Below are 20,044 nucleotides of genomic sequence, written 5' to 3'. Positions count from 1 at the left end.
CACCTGTAACTGGTGTTGAGGTATGATTCCACCCTTTTAGAACCACTACTGTGGGTCACCGGTCTACCCGGTACCAGCTTTCTCGACCTGGGCAACACGAAATGGATGCTGCCAGCCACCGACACGATTATGGTCTCCTGTTGCAGAGCCAAGCTCGAGCAGAGGATGGCATGACAATAGGCATCCTGTCACAGGGAGGTGTGATCACCTCCCAGACAGGGTTTAGTGTATTGGGGCTGGGTGGGTGCACTCTGAGAGTGCCAGAAAGTCTGCACTGGGTGCACATTTGCTGTCCCTGTGCATAGTCCAGCTCAAACCAGTTCTGAGAGCCATTAGCTCCTGCTCTGGCGCGAAACTGGACAAAGGACATGGGTGCAGCCACCCCTCTGTCCTGCCCCTCCCCCAGGAGGGTCCACAGAATCTTTCCAACCCCTTTCTATGGGTATAAAGTGGGTTACCTGACAACAGGACTTTAGAATTTACCTGGACAAGATTCTGCTAAGAAGAAACGAAGTACTTCGACTGTACTTCGACTGCCTGCACGGGGCTGGACGACTGAAGAATCTCCCATGGAGTAAAGGAGTTACTCCCCTGTAAAAGCAGGCACCTAAACGCATCTGACCGGTTTGCTTCTCCCAAGTTCCTGTGGACTCTGAAGATTTCAGCAACACAGGAGGTGGGTTCCCCAAAGTCTCTGAGGTCGATCTGCCCTCTCAGCGATTCTGAGACCAGTTTCCCTCATGAGAACCATGCTACCCGAACCCCTGTGCACAGCGTACAATTGCAGTTGCTTGTCGACGATTCCTGAGCTTGTGCATTGGACTCCGTGTAGTCCTGACCCGAGCAATATTTGCACCAAAGATTCCACGCCTCCACTCTACCAGTGTCCTGTGGACTGGTCCTTTGCAAACTTGCTTGAGGTCTCCTAGCGATCTCTGGTCCGTTGGCCTGTGGGTTCAGGCGCGGGTCACCTTGTTTGTTCTTGGGCTTACCTGGTTGCTTCAGACGTGCCCTGACTCTCCATTGCTTGAAGAGTCCCCTGGACCTTGCTGGTCCACTCAGTAACTTGTGTCCTCTGACCGCGTGGGTTGCATTTGCCAGGGCTTGTTGGTGCTCCAGGCAGACATTGACCCATCAGCACTCGACAACCTTCGTGGGACAGCGCCCCTCATGATTCTGGTCGTCCTCGACGTCTCCTGGTCCCAGTGGCTGCAGAGTTAAGCAACCCTTCTTTGCACCTAAAGCACCCAACATTGGTAGGCATTCGACTACCGAGCCCCTTGTCACCTGAAGTGACCCAGACTCTGTCCCCTCTGCTTTCAGGTTTCTCTCACCTTGAATCCAGGCTTGGATTCCACCGGACATGCTGCGCCTTCCTGGCAGCAGTACTTCTTTGCAGCTCTCCATTGAAAACGACGAAGGTTTCTGACACCACTTGAGCCCTATGCACCTGGCTCCTCTGGGCTAGGTAACATGGGTAACTCAGTACTCACTGGTGAGTTGGCCTTAGAACCTCCAATGTTCCAAAGGGTTTGCTCGAAGTCCTCGTAGAAGTGTCCTTAACTTGTAAATTTGTTACCGCAACTTTCCCATAGAGTTGTACGGAACACGCAGTTGTGTTACCACACAGCACCCTTCCTCCATGGCCTCCCTGTGTCACTACTCTGGGTGGTTCCTTTGGGGTCCCTGCAATTCTAAGTGCTCTAAGCACCGTGTCTAGTCAAGTTGTTGTTGTTATACCATTTTTTTAGTATATGGTTCAGTCTCCCCCTGGAGCCTGCTGTGTATTATGCTATTTACAAATGTTCTATTGAATCAGTATTGTGCGCTTTAAGCCCTAGCCTCACATAGAGACTAGTAGAGTGTGTTATATTACTAAATACATACTTTTATATAAACACTATGCGGTTCTCCTTTCATTTGGTCAGGTAAAACAAACTGCTTTACATTCCTTCAAGATTAAGCCTGGAAGCTTATCTCGATAGCTACCACTAGGATAGGTTTCAATACGGTTATCTTTGACCTCATACATCATAAGGGTCGTGTGGACTGGTACAGGGTGCCCACTTTAATTAGTGGACAGCATATACCAGGCCACCTTCTCACATTGGTAGCAGCGGTGGGATTCAAGCTTGCTATTTTTTACCAGATAAATCTCATTGAATGATTAACTGAAAACCACTAAGTATTAGGTAAATATAATACATCAAGATTACAATAAAGTGAGTTCTACTGAACTTGGAGTTGGTTAACTCAAGGGTCCAGCATACCCTTTCTCCAACTCAAGAGAGTTTAGTCTCCACTAGGTTAGGTAGATCTCTAGACCCCCAAAAAACTGTATGTCTTCTAGAGGAGAACCAAGTGGTTCTTTTTCAACTATGTACAATGGTCGTTCATTTCAAGAATTGAAAGCCATGTGTGTATCCCGGAATTTGAGGACAGGGAGAATAGCAAAGACCCAACGTCTCATTGAGATTTTGCTATTAGATGACCTTAGGAAGACCCAAGGGTCTGATGAGGTGGATAGAGTGGGTAGAACATGGAATGAGAAAAGGCCAGGAAGTGAAACCTTCTTTGACATTGACTCAAACCCTGACCAAGAAAATCAAAATGATTCTAACCTGGACAACATAGATATTCCTTAAGGTGAGGGAGAAGGCCCCAGTGGCCTACTCTCTACCTCACCAGGAAGAGTACAGAGTTTACCTAGGAGATCCAGAACTCCCTCTGTGGAGTCCAATCACTCAGGAACTTCTTTAGGGACTTCCATATCAAACAAGAGGGAATCCTCTTATGATAGACAGTGCCAATTTCTGGAGCTTGGGAGAGTCAAGCTCAGGCTCAGGCTCAAGAAAGAGCAATTGGCCCTAGACAGGGAATTCCTAGAGCTCCAAAGAGCAATAAAAAGATTGTGACTAGAGTCCCATCGTGGCACAACAGTGTCCCTAGGATTAGAGAGTATACTCATGATCATAGGAATCTGAACAAGATAGTCCCTCCCTATCAAAGTGGGGATGACATCCACAAATGGATAACTGCACCAGAGAGGGTCCCTCAAGAGCAGTGGGCAGCTATCTTATGCCTCTCCTTTGCTGACAAAGGTAGAGATAAGCTCCTCACTGTTAGAGAAGAAGATGCTGACAATTATTCAGTCCTGAAAAGTGCTCTCATTGATGGGTTTGGCTTAACCACTGAACAGTACAAGATTAAGTTCAGAGACACCCAGAAGGCACAGACTCAGGACTGGGTTGACTTTGTAGAATGTGCTACTAAGGCTTTGGAAGGCAGGTTACTTGGCAGTAAGGTGTGGGATTTTAAAGGATTGTACAATTTAATTATAAGGGAGCAGATCATTAATAATTGCCAAAATCAGTTGTTGAATCCGTACTTGGTTGATTCTGATCTGACCTCGCCCCAAGAATTGGGAAAGAAGGCAGACAAATGGGGCAAAACCAGGGTGGAGCAGAAAACTCAGAATCAAGGTGGTGACCAAAAGAAACAAGATGCTAAAACCTCAGATAAGGGTGGGGAGAAGGGTAAAGACCAGAGGTTTTCACAAGGGCCCCAAAAACCTGCATCTGGAGGGGAGTCACAATCAAACAAGGGAAAAGGCAAAAAGAAACCTTGGTGTCATATCTGTAGAGAGAAGACACATTGGACATAGGATGCCAATTGTCCAAGGGCCAAGGAATTTACTCCAGCCAACACTGCCCCTAAGGCAACTGCCCCCTCCCCCGGAGCTCAGTTCCAAGTGGTAGTGTCCAGAACCTTGGGATCTGAGATGGAATCTGGCCTAGTCAGAATTCCAACTCTGGCTGTTTTAGTCTGTGATGGAGGCATTGATATTGCCTCCTTATTTGTCAGTCCCAGTAACCTGGGAAAGTACAGACACGGCCTTTGATCAATGGTAAGGAGGCCATGGCATACAGGGGCACAGGTGCAAGTGTCACAATGGTGACAAAAGATCTTGTGGCTCCTGAACAGATCATACTTGGTGAGATGTACCAAGTGACCAATGCAAGCAATGTCAGGACAGACCATTCCTTGGCAGTTGTGAATTTCACCTGGGGAGGGGTAACTGGCCCAAAGAAAGCTGTGGTTAGCTCAGACCTCCCTGTAGAATGTTTGTTGGGCAATGATTTGGAGACTTCAGCTTGGAGTGAGGTGGAACTCAGGACACATTCAGAAATGCTGGGCATCCTTGCAGATGTGTTTGCCATGACTAGGTCACAGGCAAACATGTCTTCCACTGAACAGGCCCTGGATCCTGAAATGATAGACCAGATGCCTTCCAAGAGATGGAGCAGAAGGGGTAAGGCAGTGTCTTCATCCCCCCCCCCCCCCCCCGCCTCAGAGTGAGGATCAGTCTCTTGAGGGAGATGATCTTAGTCCCAGTAAAGGTACTGTCTCAGAGGAACTTGAATCTGATCAGGTTGAGTTCCTGGGGACAGGGGGCCCTTCCAGGGCAGATCTGAGCCAGGAGCAGCTGTGCTGCCCCTCTCTTGAACCCCTTAGACAGCAAGCTGCTGCTGAGGCTGCTAGGAGTGCCAGTGGGTCCTGCAGGATCTACTTGCATGATGGACTTCTGTATTCAGAGGGTAGAGACCCTGAGCCTGGTGCTACCAGGAGGTTGGTTATATCTCTGAAGTTTAGATGCTTTCTATTAACACTGGCACATGACATTCCATTAGCAGGACACTTAGGCCAAAGCAAGACCTGGGACAGGCTTGTCCCTCACTTTCACTGGCCTCACATGTCAGAAGACACCAAGGAGTTTTGTCACTCTGTTATATCCTATTTACTAGTATAACATGTACTCTAGCCCTGTTGCCTCGAGCTGCTCAGCCAGAGTGTGAGTTGGTCTTAGAATGTTGGTGTGCCTGTGATGCGTGGAATGCCTGGGTGTCTGAGTGGGATGAATGTTGGCCGTTAGAGAGAGATGGGCTGAGCAGCTAGGAGGCTGCTCCTGGTGGGGCTGGTACCACACTAGGCTGGCTGGAGTCAAGAGAGATGTAACCTGAATTGGAAGATTAATAAAGAAGACCTAAATATACATCCTGGCTACTGGTGTCTTTCTACATAGGACACAACACACTCCTCTATCACTTGCCAAGCCAGTGGTAATGCAGGTGGTATTACAAAGGCCCCACCTGATACCACTGCCTGTGGTTGGGGGTTCACTTAGAGAGGGTTGGGATTGACATTGTTGGTCGCATGGATCCTCCAACTGCATCTGGGCACAGATTCATACTAGTGGTGGTGGACCATGCCACTAGGTATCCATAGGCTATTCCCCTTAGGACTACCACAGCTCCTGCTGTGGCTTGAGATCTCCTGGGAATGTTTTCTTTCCAGAGTGGGTTTCCCTAAGGAGGTAGTATCAGACAGAGGTGCAAAGTTTGTCTGGTTGTCTGACTGCTATGTGGAAGGAGTGCGGAGTGAATTACAAATTCACCACACCCAATCTTCCACAATGCAATGGGTTAGTTGAGAGATTCAACAAAACCCTCAAGGGCATGATAAAAGGTCTCCCTGAAAAGCTTAGGCGCAGATGGGACAACCTTTTGCCCTGTCTTCTCTTTGCCTACAGAGAGGTTCCTCAAAAGGGGGTTGGCTACAGCCCTTTTTATTTTTTATTTTTTTTATTTTTTTTTTAGTTTAGAAAGCTTTATTGAATCAAATATGCCAAGTAAAACATCTGTACAGAAACACAACCAATAAGAGAAGAAAAAAAAGGAAAAATGGGATAATACAATATAAATGTGAAATATAAAAACGAGAACCTCAAAAGGGGAAATATAAACGATATACTGAGCGAAAATGCTTTTTTAAATTTTATGGAATTGGGAAAGGAGAGAAGTAGGGGAAAAAGCTACGAAAAAAAGTGAAAGAAAGGTAGAAGAAAGGGGGACAGAAAGTAGGAAGGTAGAGAGAAAGAAAGAAAGAGAAAAGAGAAAGATGAGGCATATCAGAGTAAACGTCTGGAAAGAAAATCGGTTATGAGTAACCATAACAAATCTCTTTTAATTAGAAGAGAGGTAGACGTAGCATATGCACGATCAAGTCTGTGATGATGACGTAATAGGTTCCACCAGGCAGTAGAAGAGATCTTTGAGGCATCTTTCCAGTTTGAAGTAATAATCTGCAAAGAAATGGCTTTAAACAAATCTATAAAATTATGAACATTGTGTGAAACATTCCAAATAGGAGAGGAACCACCTAGAAAAATGTGAACAATATCAAAGATATAATTGGAGTTTAAAATCTCATTCAGCTTGCACCATATGTTGCCAAAGGGATGCAACCAAGGGACATTGAAAAAACATATGAAACAAAGTGCCATCAGGATGAGAGCATGACCAACAATGGTTGGAGTCTAGGACTTTGAACTTAAAAAGGTCATTTGGGGTAAGAAAATGTTGATTATAAAAGAAATAAAGAGTCTGAGTGGTGCTAGCTGAACGAGAAACGGTGTGAATTTTAGACCAGATGGATTCCCAAATAGGAAAGGAAAAATCCTGTGCTAGATCCTTTTCCCATGCAAGTTCAGGTTTGGATTTGGGGCGGTCAGGAATAGAATGGGAGAGGATCTTATAAATGGTAGCCGCTTTGTGTGGGGTGGTAAAAGCTAAGGGAGTGGAATCAGGTGGGACAATATCTGACACCGCCGACACCACCAAGAGTCAAAGGCCATCGGACTCCGCGCCGCCGCTCCGGGAGACTACAACTCCCGGCAGGCCTCGCGGCGGCGCGTGCTGAGTGACGCGGGTCGCGCCTTGAGAGCGCACACGGAGGCATAAATCAACCAGAAGCCTGGCAGAGCGGGGGAGACATTCAAAATACCGCCGCCACCGCCGAGAGTCACACGTGGGCAGAGAGCAGACCATTGGACTTACCGCCGACACCGCCAAGAGTCAAAGGCCATCGGACTCCGCGCCGCCGCTCCGGGAGACTACAACTCCCGGCAGGCCTCGCGGCGGCGCGTGCTGAGTGACGCGGGTCGCGCCTTGAGAGCGCACACGGAGGCATAAATCAACCAGAAGCCCGGCAGAGCGGGGGAGACATTCAAAATACCGCCGCCACCGCCGAGAGTCACACGTGGGCAGAGAGCAGACCATTGGACTTACCGCCGACACCGCCAAGAGTCAAAGGCCATCGGACTCCGCGCCGCCGCTCCGGGAGACTACAACTCCCGGCAGGCCTCGCGGCGGCGCGTGCTGAGTGACGCGGGTCGCGCCTTGAGAGCGCACACGGAGGCATAAATCAACCAGAAGCCCGGCAGAGCGGGGGAGACATTCAAAATACCGCCGCCACCGCCGAGAGTCACACGTGGGCAGAGAGCAGACCATTGGACTTACCGCCGACACCGCCAAGAGTCAAAGGCCATCGGACTCCGCGCCGCCGCTCCGGGAGACTACAACTCCCGGCAGGCCTCGCGGCGGCGCGTGCTGAGTGACGCGGGTCGCGCCTTGAGAGCGCACACGGAGGCATAAATCAACCAGAAGCCCTGCGTCGCGGGACTTGAGCGGGACGCCCGGGGCGAAGCCCGGGCAAAGGGCGGGCCCTCTTAGGCCCTCAGAGGCCCGAGGAGCCTGGCCTGTGCCAGACACCCTGCCCGATCGCTAGTAGCCCAAGGACAGCGAGACATCACAACTGTAAGTTGGCTAAATATTGAAGCTACCCACCATCGTGAGTCTGTAAGATATTGACATTCTGAGATTGGTATTTGTAACTGGCCAAAACTTTCACCTGCTTTACTGTTGGATATTACTTGGGTCTGTCATGAACTGCCCAGAGACAAGAAGCATGGCAGCTGCTGGAGTAAAGAATCTGACCGGTACCCTAGATGAGTTTATCGTCCGTACTCATGCCCTTATTGATGAAGGGATAATATTGATGGACAGAAGGGTGTCCCAAGATTTAGCTATGGCTAAGCGTTCCTCTTTAGGCCATATTGCACAAGCTTGTACTCCTAATAGTGTATCTGCTCCGAACACTCTTGTAATGGTACACAAGGATGGGGGCTGTAATGTGCTTGGCTCCCAGGAAGGCCTGGAGGCAACCCCTAATCTCTCCTTATTAGTGGATAGCGGCCCGGCTGCTAATGAGACTGAAAACATAACTACCGCTAGTACCTTAAATGAAAGGGGCAGGAAAGAGGGGGCAATCCCTAAACAAAAGAGTAATAAACAAAAGTCCATTAAATCCACCTCTCGAAAAGGGAAAAAAGCCCATATTGGTAAGAATCAAGACCCAATTCATTTGGATCCGATGCCCTTGAATGTGAGCACCAATTTAGCTGTTCATACTCATACTAATGACATCATGGGAGGGCCTCGGGCAAATGTGGGCTTACCATTAAGTCTACCAGATGAAACTGTCTTAGATAGTAGCTTGGAGGGAATTATGGAACTAAGCAGTGAAGTTGACAACCAAGCTAGAGGTAGTGAGGACAGTAGTAGCCTAAGCATGGTTAATAATAACATCTTTGAAATGCTAAAAATCCTCCTAGAACCGATTGAGGTTAGGTTACGCTGTTAGGAAACTATACTGAATAATATTCATAAAGACATTAGTGCCCCTAGCTTTAATATGAACAACAAAGTTCCACAAAAAAACCCCACTACGAATAGGCCACCTGCAGCTGCTAAGAATGTCCCCACCACTAATCTACCTCCAAAACACACCACTAATCCACCTCCAAAACCCATACCAACACCTATAATTCCCACCACAATTGACAAAGTAGCGCCACTCACACAAACTCCCAAATTACAACAGGAAAAAGATAATTTAGAAAAAAGGGAGGTGCGTAGAAACATACACCTACCCCCAAAAGCTGCACCATATGTCGTGGTCCTCACCGGAGTCCCTCAACCGGATTCCAAATCAAACGAAAATAATGGGGGACTTGTAAATAAAACAATACACTGGCTGAATGATAACTACCCTCTTCCCCCAGCCATCAGAAGTAACATTCTGATGGTTGAAAGGGCTCCATGGGTTGGGTATAATAATAAAAAAAGGACACACAGTGACTGCGTGGTGATAACATTTGAGAACTCACGCACTGCCGAATATATCACAACTAGGCCCCCAAGAAACCATGGTCTGTCCATTGTGGCTAGGGCACTATCTTACTTCTACCCTGAGGGTGAACACCCGGATAATAGGTGGAGTTGGACTAGGGATAATCGACACCAAGGTGGTAATAACGGTCAGGCTTTTGAAAATAACTACTATAACACACAGTGGGATGGGAGGTATGAGGATGGTTGGAATGTAGTGAAACATAGAGGGAGGCCTCCTTACTTTCGCCCACAAAGTTATGATCCAGGATGGCCAGGCAATCTGCAATTTCCTCCGACCTTTCCGTGTTATAACCGGTTCGATTGCTTGGAAGCGGTGGATTGACTTCCCAAGACCAAGGAAGAAGCTCTGAAGGCAACTAAATCTGTGGCCTTGGGTTTGATAAACCTTTCGGGGTGTGAAGAGACACTAGAAACACGAGTGGGGGATGAGACTACACAAGGGAGCCAGGTTAGACAAGCTGGTGTTACTGTAGACACTCTACCCACAGAAGAAGACTATTGTAAGGTGGTCTTTTGGAACGTGGCGGGGTTAAAGCAGAAGATTTCCAATCCATCCTGGGATGATGCCATTACTGACGTGGGTATATTAGCCCTTCAAGAAACTTGGGCCACCGCGCCGATACATCTCAATGGCTATAAAACTTACTTTACCCCTGCGGTGGGAGGAGTACACGGAAGACCCAAGGGAGGGTTGACTGTGTATATTTCCAATCTGCTAGTTTATGATAAAATCTCCTTTTCCCCTGGATCCAGCTACTATCAAAAAATAGCGATAGACACAAGGAAGGGTCCAAAGATGGTTCTTTTTAACTTTTACAATAACTGCTTAGGTAGCATGATTAAGGATGTACTTGCTGCTCTAACCTTAGATATGCAGTATGAACTTGATATGAGTAAAAGGGGCGAAGTTATGTTATTATGGGGGGGTGATTTTAATTGTACTCTTTGTAAAAAGGGTCAGAAGGGTATTTGCGGTTTAATGTTGGAACAGGATATCAACCTGACGCATTTTGAACATACCCTATTAGGTGACTTATTAAATGAGATGATTTTTAATTTTGATTTTGGGTTCTCAAATGAATTAGCCCATCACACAATGTCATTCGTTCCAACTTTTGTTGGGCGGGGGGCCTCATCTACTATTGATTTTAGTTTGTGTACGCACAGCCCTGCGGGCAGATTGATTAGCTCGAGTATCATGGACCTACCACTGAGTGACCACCTTCCACAGGTATTAAAAATGGAGAACATATTTATTGTACCCGATAATAGAGTATGTCCCAACCAAATGGTCCAGGATGTGAAGTTGGGTACCCAAAATGGCTATAACCTTAAATGGAGTAGAGTGGTCCCGGATGATTTTCTGTTTAAATTACTGAATAAGTGCATGAGTAGTTTTTTGATCTGTTTAGATGAATATGCCGAGAGCAGCAAAATAATAACCCATTTTAATATCATCTCTACCACAATTAAGGAAGCACTGTGGGTTGCAAGGAAAAATTCCCTAAAGTCCAATAGAAAATGGTTTGATAAAAAGTGCACTAAAGCCTTAACAAAGCTTAGATACGCGATTCATAAAAGACCACGGGATGTAATCCTAATTAGAAATTCAAGGAGGGATTATAATATAGCATTGAAGGACAGGAAGGCCACGATAAAAAGGGAGGCATGGGACAACTTATGTGCGGCGTCACAATCAAAGGATCCGGCTGCTTTTTGGAAGGTCATTAACACCCCCCTCCTATACGAACAAAAATCACGCATGGAAATCGCCGTGTCAGAAGATGATTGGGTGGTTCACTTTTCCTCCCTTTATAGGGCTGTGGAACCAATCCCTGACACAGGCCAGGACGCGGTGCTGTTAAATTTAGATACATCTAAAGCCCTGGTTGTAACCCTTCCTGAAGTTCTTGCGAGCTTGAAGGCGACTAAGGGGGGTAAGGCGGCTGGACCAGACGGTATACCAGCTGACCTCTATAAGGCTAACATCGAATTATGGGGGCCACTGCTAGTCCAGCTTTTCAATGTTGCTTTGGCAAATAGTCCAATTCCTACTTGGTTTACATCGGTCATAGTCCCAATCTTTAAGAAAGGGGACAGGCTAAATTGTACTTGCTATAGGCCAATTTCTTTATTGGACTCTTCCATAAAAATTTTGGGGAGAGTGGTTTTAGTTAAATTGCAAAGCTGGGCTGAAGATAATGGGGTGTTAAGTGATTTTCAATTTGGGTTCCAAAAGGGTTTAGGGACCATAGAGCAAGGATTGAATTTGTTCACCTTGCAACAGAAGTATATAAAGGTTAAAAAACAACGTCTATACCTCACATTTGTTGATTTATCATCAGCTTTTGACTGTGTGTCTCATAATAAACTGTGGTCAATTATGGCTGAATTGGGGGTAGACAATGCTATCATATGCTTTCTGAGAGATCTATATTCCGGGGCCACCGCAAGTGTCCGATATGGGAAAAATGGTGAATGCAGTAGACAATTCGGGATTGGTCGGGGTGTCCGCCAAGGGTGCGTTTTAGCCCCCTTTTTATTTTTGTTATATATAAATGGAATGGAGAAGCACCTCGTGCAAGAGGGTAGGGACATGCCTATGGTGGGTGGAAGGCCTGTCCCTGCCCTGATGTACGCTGATGATGCTGTTTTGATGGCACGCACCCCAATGGCTTTACAAACTTTGGTCACATCTTTTAACAGTTTCATGCTTGGTTTAGATCTGAAAATCAATTGTTCTAAAACTTTGTCTATGTATTGTGGGACAAGAACAAGCAAGCACCTGAAGCCAATTTTTATAAATTCCAATCCCCTAGAAAGGACCCCCACCTTCCCATATCTGGGGATACTGTTTCATGAAAGTGGCTCATGGACTACTGCAATTCATGCTAGATCTTTGTTATTTTCTAAAACTATTATGGCCCTAAAATGCTTTATGAAAAAATTAGGAAAAAAACCCATAAAGGAGATGTTAACTGTTTACAATGCGACTTGTTTATCAGTAGTTACCTACGGATCAGGATTGTGGGGTTACTCAAATATTAGTTCAATTCAAACTATGGAAAATAAGTTTCTATGTCACATTCTGTCCATGCCCGAAAGTACTGCTACGATGATATGCCACGCTGAATTGGGAGTACCTTATGTTACTGAAACTATCAAAATTCAGCCAATCCTTCTTTGGCATAGGGTCTGGACAAATGATGAATGTGTGGTTAACCGGGCTATTTTAAATGATATTCTAGCATTGGACAATATTAATGACTTTAAATGGATATGCTATGTCAGAAACTTTCTTGAAGAATTAAATTGCCCCCAATACTTTGAGGATCCACTATCAATGGCATACATATCTAGAAGAGATTTGAAAAACTTGTGTATGTCGTACCTCAGGGAAAAAAGACAAATAGAGGAGGCGAGAAAAAAGACTGTTTCTGCCCATCAGGATATTTTATGTGGTGAGAAATTACAGCCATATTTATCATTGTATATGTCCAACCATGAACGCTTCCTTTTGACCCGGTTTAGACTTCATATTGTTTTTAGGACATTTTCTTTCCCTGTGATGAATTGTTGGTCGAAGGACTTATGTTTTTGTCCATGTGATGATGTATCCCCACAATCTGACATACATATATTATTTTTTTGTAAATTTTATACTTTTTTTCCGAAGGAAATTCATCATCCCTGTTCTTAAAGATTTAAACGTATACAGATGTCGCCTAGCGTTTTTAGAGTGCCAGAAAATGGAAACTGTTTTTATGGTAGCCTCACTTGCCGAATTTTTAAAATCAGTTTTTAAGTGTCGTAAATCAATTCAAATGGATTAATTTTCTATGTTGTACATATGTACTTAATTTTGGTGTTTTCTTTTTCTCTGTGATTTTAAAAATGTTTACTTGACCCCTTGTAAATTGTACCTTTCATGCTACTTTTATGGTTATTCTTCTTTTATAACCGAATAAAGTTTTTTTTTTTTTGATAAGGTAGTGTGGTATGAGAAGAGGGTAGATAGGGCTATTTTGAGATCAGGAAACTGGGGAGAATGTGTATTGAATATTTGAAATCTATATACATAATGCATTTGTCAATCCATTCCTTCCAGAAGAGGGCCTTGTTGTTGATCTTCAGAGAGTGATTGTACCAGAACGGGATAAGGCAGTGTAGGCGCGCTTGAGAAAAAGAAGTGCAAAATAATGAGAGGGAAAGTGCCCTAGAGAGCTTAAAAGGGGGAGAAATAAATCGTTTTGGGGGTTGAGATAAATGGATAGCAGCGTGAAAAGGAAAAGGCAAAAGCTGAGCTTGCTCTAAAGCACTCCATGCAGTGGGAAGGGGGGGGGCGAATCTGCAAGGAATGGCCAGATTTGCTTTAAAGTAAGAATGAAAACGGACAAGGTTGGGAACATTTACGCCACCTAAATGCTTTGGTTGCTGAAGGCGAGATATGGATATCCTGGATTTACGGTTATTCCAGAGAAAACGAGTGAGGATACGATTAATCTGAGTGAAAAAAAAGGCAGGAAGAGAAATAGGCAACATAGAAAGGTAAAAATTAATAATGGGGAGAAGCCTCATTTTAACAGTTGCCAATTGACCCCACCAGGATAGGAATAAGGGGGATCATCGCTCTATAAGGGCCGAAAGCTTGGAAAGGATATCTTTATGATTAATTTTAACGGTGTCTTTAATAGATGAAGAATATAAGACACCCAAACATTTAATGCTGGTAGGATTCCATGCAAAACCGGAACCATGAAAGATTTGCGCAAGACAGTATTTTTTAAGAGGTAAGACTTCAGACTTATCAATATTTAACTTATAACCAGAGACTGAAGAATATTCGGTAAGTAGTAAAATGTCATCAGCATATGCCGTGAATTTGATGTCTAATGATTTATAAACAAAACCCAAATAGGAGGTGGAAAGACTAATTTTTTCAAGGAAAGGTTCTAATGCTAAAATAAAAAGGGGAGACAGGGGACAACCTTGTCTAGTGCCTCTGTGTAAAGGAAAATAAGATGACTGAGCACCATTAACCCAAAAAGAAGTAGAGGGGGACGAATATAATAATTGGATAAGTTTAATAATATGAGGACTAAAACCATGCCAGCGAAGGGCCCCAAACATGAAATCCCAATTAACCCTATTGAAAGCTTTCTCAGCATCAAGGGTGATAACAGCGAGAAGGGTTGTCATTTTGGAGGCTAGGTGAATAATATTAAGGAGAGCTCTAGAATTATCCGTGATAGATCTGCCCTTAACGAAGCCGGACTGATAAATATTGATGAGGTCTGTAACAAAAGTAGATAAACGGGAAGCTAAGATTTTGGCATAAATTTTACAATCCGTATTGATTAAGGAAATGGGCCGATAATTCTTAAAAAGGGAAGGATCTGTATCTTTTTTGGGGAGTAAGCATAACATGGCTTGGGTAAAAGGGCCTTTAGATTCTCCCGCGGAAAGAAAAGAAGATATCAAGGAGGATAAATGTGGTATTAGACAATTTTTGAACTGAAAATAAAAACGAACAGTAAAACAGTCAGGAGCGGGAGATTTGTCTTTGGGTAAGAGAGTAATTGCTTATAGTATCTCTTTCTCGGAAATGGGAGCATCCAGAGAAGAGAAATCGATGTCAGCGGATGAGGATTTGGGTATATTGAGAAAAAAGGAATCTATTTGAGAAGGAGTTGTGGTAGATTCAGGTGTGTATAAAGAGGAGTAATACTGAACGAAACAATCAAGAATCTTATCGTCCGTGCAGTGACAAATCCCAGTAGCGTCCGATATAACAGCTATTTTAGATTTTTGTTTCTTAATTTTAAGATAATTTGCAAGAGACCTGCTCACTTTATTACACCCGCCATACATCTTGGAATTCAATTTTAAAAGATGATTACAGGCAGAGTCGCAAGTACATTTAATAAATTGAAGTTTAGCTTTGATGAGAGAAGAGAGAGCTTCAGGAGAGTTGGCTGTATAAAAAATGTGTTCTAGATCTTTAATGTGTTTGAGAATAAGAGAGGATTTGGAAAGGGCCAATTTCTTTTTACGCGAAACAAAGTCAACAATAAAACCTCTGGCCGAAGCTTTAAAAGCGTCCCAAACAAAATGGAATTGAGAAGTGGAATTAAGATTAGTATGAAAGAAACAGTCCATAAAAAGAGTGAATTGATCGACGAACTGAGGGTCCAAAAGAAGAGCATTATTGAAACGCCAACGGCGAGAGCTGGGAGTAGGCGAGGGTAAATCAATTTCTAGGATGACAGGGACATGATCTGAAATGAGAATAGAGCCAATTTCAACATTTGTCAAGAATTGGAAAGTGTGTTGGTGAGAAAGATATAATCTATCCGGGAGTGTGAAGCATGGACAGGGGAAAAAAAGGAAAATTCCAAAGTATCAGGGTGAGAAAGTCTCCAGGAGTCAATTAAACCTCTAGAGGAGATTGCTCGGTAAAAGGATTTTTGCATTTTATTAGGAATATACCTGGTCTGAGATTGAAGATCCAGAAAAGGGTCCATTAACTGATTACAATCACCCCCAACAATTAAATCAACACTAGTATGAGAGGAGAGGAGCATGGAAAAATCAGTCCAAAAAGTAGGGTCAATACCATTTGGACCATAAACATTGCAAAAGGATAAATCAGTATCATTGACCTTAACATCTAAGTACAACCATCTACCATCAGAGTCTGAAATCTAATTTTTTAACTGAATGGACAACGATTTATGGAACAAAATGAGAACACCATTCTTATTATTAACTGACGGTGAATAGAAAACATCACCCACCCATTGTGTACGCAGAGAGGAGAGATCTTTTTGGGAGAGGTGGGTTTCTTGCAACAGAGCAACTTGGTATTTCAGTCTGGCTAAATGAGATAAAACCTGTTGTTTTTTTATCGGGTTACGAAGACCTTTAACATTCCATTAAATGACACGAAGACCATTCATTTAAAAATAAAAAAGAAAGATAAGCATGAAGATAGAAAAAAATGAGGAAAGAGAAGATAGACAAGAGCAGTAGAGAGATAGTCTACAACGGAATAGGAAAGAAAAATCTGAAAGGAGAGAGAGAAGCCAAAAGGGAGATAATAAACCATTACCACAGTATACGGAGAGAGAACAGATGAAAAATATAGGAGAGAAAAGGGTAGTAGACGTACATGAAAAATGCCATGAAGAAAGAAAAAAAAAAGGAGAAAGATGTTGGAGGAAAGGAGGAGAGGGAGATGACAGCTCCCCTGAGAAAGAGAGAAGAGAGAAGGATGGCAAAAAAACAGAAAGGTTTCAGCCATACAGAGCAAATAACGTGAAGATCAGTAAAGTGAGAGCGAGAGCAACAGGAAAAGACGACCGCACAATAAAAGAAGATGTCAAATGCATGGTCTCAAAAACATGAAATAAAGGAATGAAAAAGATACAAATGAAATGGGAGACCAAACATGACGATATAAAACAAATGAAGGAGACTTACCAAACATTTGTGAAGGGAAGGCAGCGAACTGGGGCGACTAAAACGAACAACAGCACAGTACATTGGGGAGAGCAGAGAACCAAAACACTTGAAGAGGAGACCTAGATAACAAGGTAGCAGAACAAAAGAATGTTACAAGGAGGGACAATAAGACGTGGAGTTAAAAACAATAAACAAATTACAGTGAACAAAGACATTGAGAGATTAAGAACTGCTGTGTTCCATGGAATCTTCTTTATGAGAGTGGATGAATTTGCGAAGATCAGCCGGATCGTCGAAGCTAAATGTCCTTTCTTTATATGTAACCTTGAAAAAGCAGGGATGAATAAGGCCATTTCTAGCGTTCATGGATCGAAGCATAGGTCGTAAGTCCAAAAATTCCTTGTGACTCGCAGCAGTCTGCTTTGAAACATCCTGAGAGAAAAAGAGTTTGTGACCCAGCATAATAACTGCTTGTGCTGTTTGGCAGAATGTAGAATAGTCATGAGATCGGAATAAAGAAGAAAATAGGCAATGATGCCTCTGGGCTTTGAAGAAGGGGAAGAATTTTTGGGGCCAAGACGGTGCGCCCTTTGAATGTTCACATCCACATGATTAGGCAGTCCAACGATAGGTAAGACTTGTGACTTCAAAAATTGGATAATGTCCGACCCCTGCGAATTCTCCGGAACACCATAAATGCGCAAATTATTGCGCCCATTTCGATTTTCCAAATCCTCAGAGGTTTTCTTGAGCATTTCAACATCTTTAGTGAGGCTATCTACCTTGGCGGCAACATCTTGAGCGTCACTAATTTTTTGTTCGACATCCGATACCCTCTTGTCCAGGTTGGACCATTTATCGTCCAATCTCTGTAAGGTGGTGGTTGTATCCGCCATAAAAGGGTGAATTTTCATGGCACTTTTGAGTGACGAGCTGGGGGTTGGAATCCAACAGGTCATCAATCTTTCTCTGAGCACAGGGGAAGTCCCCCTTGGTTGGAAGCAGGCTTTGGTAAGACCACTACGGAAAAATAACTCCATTCCGTGGACAGACCTGACAAACCTTAGACCCATCTCTCTCCTCCCTTTTTTAGGGAAGCTTACTGAGAAGTTTGTGAACGGGCATTTGTCTAGATACATCGAGAGCGCAGGGGTGCTTGATCCTTCCCAGTCGGGGTTTAGACCCAGGCACAGCACAGAGACTGCCTTACTGTCCGTCGCTGACGATCTTCGTATGCTACAGGATAAAGGGTTTTCCGTTATCCTGGTGCTCCTAGATCTGTCAGCGGCGTTTGACACTGTCTCACATGAGATCATGACCTCCAGACTAATTGACATCGGTCTGGAAGGCAAGGCGCTGGCCTGGCTAAGGAGCTTTTTTACCAACCGCACTCAGAGTCATACTGGGTCCATACCAGTCAGAGGAGGTTGAGATCTCAAAGGGGGTGCCACGGGGCTCCTGTTTGAGCCCAACGCTTTTTAACATCTATGTGGCACCCCTAGCTAACATCATGAGATCTCATGGATTCATCCCTGTATCGTATGCAGACGATACCCAACTCCTCTTCCCCTTTAAAACCTTGACCCCTGAGGTGCGTAACTCCTTTGCACAGGGAATGAAAGAGGTGGCACATTGCATGGCAGCAAATTTCCTTCAGTGTAACGTCTCTAAGACTGAGGTTATGCTCTTTGGGGAAGCCAAACGACTCTGGACTCCTGACTGGTGGCCTCAAGACCTAGGCCCAGTCCCCGTACCTAGAGTCGTTGTGAAAGATCTAGGAGTTAAATTGGATCAGGAGCTTGCCCTTAAACATCATGCCAATCAAGTTGAAAGCTCCTGTTTCCATGTCATTGGCCTTCTCCGACGGGTATTTCCCATGTTACCTGATACAACAAGGAAAACACTAGTACAGTCGCTAGTGTTAAGCAGACTGGATTATTGCAACGGTCTGTTGCTGGCCGCCAATGAGGACGTCATGACCAGATTACAAGTCGTGCAAAATACAGCTGCACGGCTTGTTTTCAATGCCCCAGCCCGTACTCCCTCTATGCCACTTCTAAACAAACTTCACTGGCTTACTGTAAAACAGAGGGTGTTGTTTAAAACATGCTGCACCATTCACAAATGCCTCATTGGCAAAGGTCCCGACTACCTGACCAAAAAGTTCATTCCCTATACCCCCTGGAGGTCTCTCAGATCTGGAGAGCAACAACTGTTATGTGTCCCCAGGTTCTGGAAATCTAGACAAGGGGGAAGGGCTCTGTCAGTAGCTGGGCCAAAGCTCTGGAATGATCTTCCCTATGACATCAGAGTGTGTAAGGAACATTTTCCTTTTAGGAAAAAATTAAAAACGTTCTTGTTCAATTACTAGCTCTGTTAGGGCATTTGTTATACACTGGTCAGGGCTTTTGTTCACAGATGCTGCCAAAGGCGCGGAGATACTCCTTAGGGAGTCGAGTTCCTAGCGCGTTACAAGTCTGTAAATAAATAAATAAATAAATAAATTTTGCGTAATTACTCCAGAATATCTTCAAGACTAACAGGAAGTGGAGATTTGGAGGGAGAAGGGGGTCTTTCTTGAGGCGTTTACCAGTGCAGGCCAGGTCTTTGCATGGAACAGAAGCTACGTTAGAGGCTTTTGAGTTATGTGCGTGTTCCATCGTTGCAATGCTGAAAGGACCAGCGTAGTGTGAGAGAAAAGGCAACTCTGCCTAGGAAATCACATAAAGAGCCGCAACAATGAAGCAAAGACACCTTAAAAAAGGATAAAATGCATCAGGAGGCAGTAAACAGCGTAAAGATGGTGCCACATATAGGTGGGGCACAAAATGAGTCCTTAAGCCAGTGACTGACAATAGAAGAGAGAGTCTGATGTAAAAAAATGATTTCAGGAAACAGCCATGGAAGAATGAGAGAGAAAATGCCTCATAAAAGCAATTATGATTGTAGAAAATATGATTAGAAGGCGAAATCCAGGGAGCAGAAGCGATATAATTTTTTTTTTTAAACGAGTGAAAAAGGAAAAACAAAATGGGGTCCGTTTTCGAAGATTCATCGTTTTCGCATTTTTCTACAATAAAAAATGCAGTTTGCAGTCTACAAACATACCCAGCAGCAGGGGGGGAAGTCCCGAGGCCAAAAACACACGTTTCTGCCCAGAAACGCTAGCTGGAAACGGGTCCTTCGTCAAGGAAGCGCCGCCGAAATTGCGGAGCTCAAGGGGGAGCGGCCATCTTTTCCACCGCGTCTGGGGCCCTCCGGCTACAGCCCTTTTGAACTTCTGTTTGGACATCCAGTTGGGGGGTCCCTTATGTTTGGTTAAGAAGGGATGAGAGTTACCTCTTAAACCACCTAAACAGGACATAGTGGACTATGTACTTGGCCTCCACTCCAGGATGGCTGAGTACATGAAGAAGCCCACCAACAACCTTGTGGCTAGCCAGGAATTGCAAAAGGCCTGGCATGACCAAAAGGCTGTTTTGACTGTG

The 20,044-nt window shown here is 44.4% G+C and overlaps 1 protein-coding gene across 1 annotated transcript in view; it reads left to right on the top strand.

Annotated features, from left to right (window-relative positions):
- The window catches only part of ETFA (electron transfer flavoprotein subunit alpha), a 415,153-nt gene that overhangs the window by 159,483 nt on the left and 235,626 nt on the right, over positions 1 to 20,044 (top strand). The window lies entirely within an intron of this gene.

The sequence above is a fragment of the Lissotriton vulgaris genome, chromosome 2_2 (assembly GCF_964263255.1).
Source record: "Lissotriton vulgaris chromosome 2_2, aLisVul1.2, whole genome shotgun sequence".
Lineage (NCBI taxonomy): Eukaryota > Metazoa > Chordata > Amphibia > Caudata > Salamandridae > Lissotriton > Lissotriton vulgaris.
This window is presented reverse-complemented; position numbering and strand designations above follow the sequence as displayed.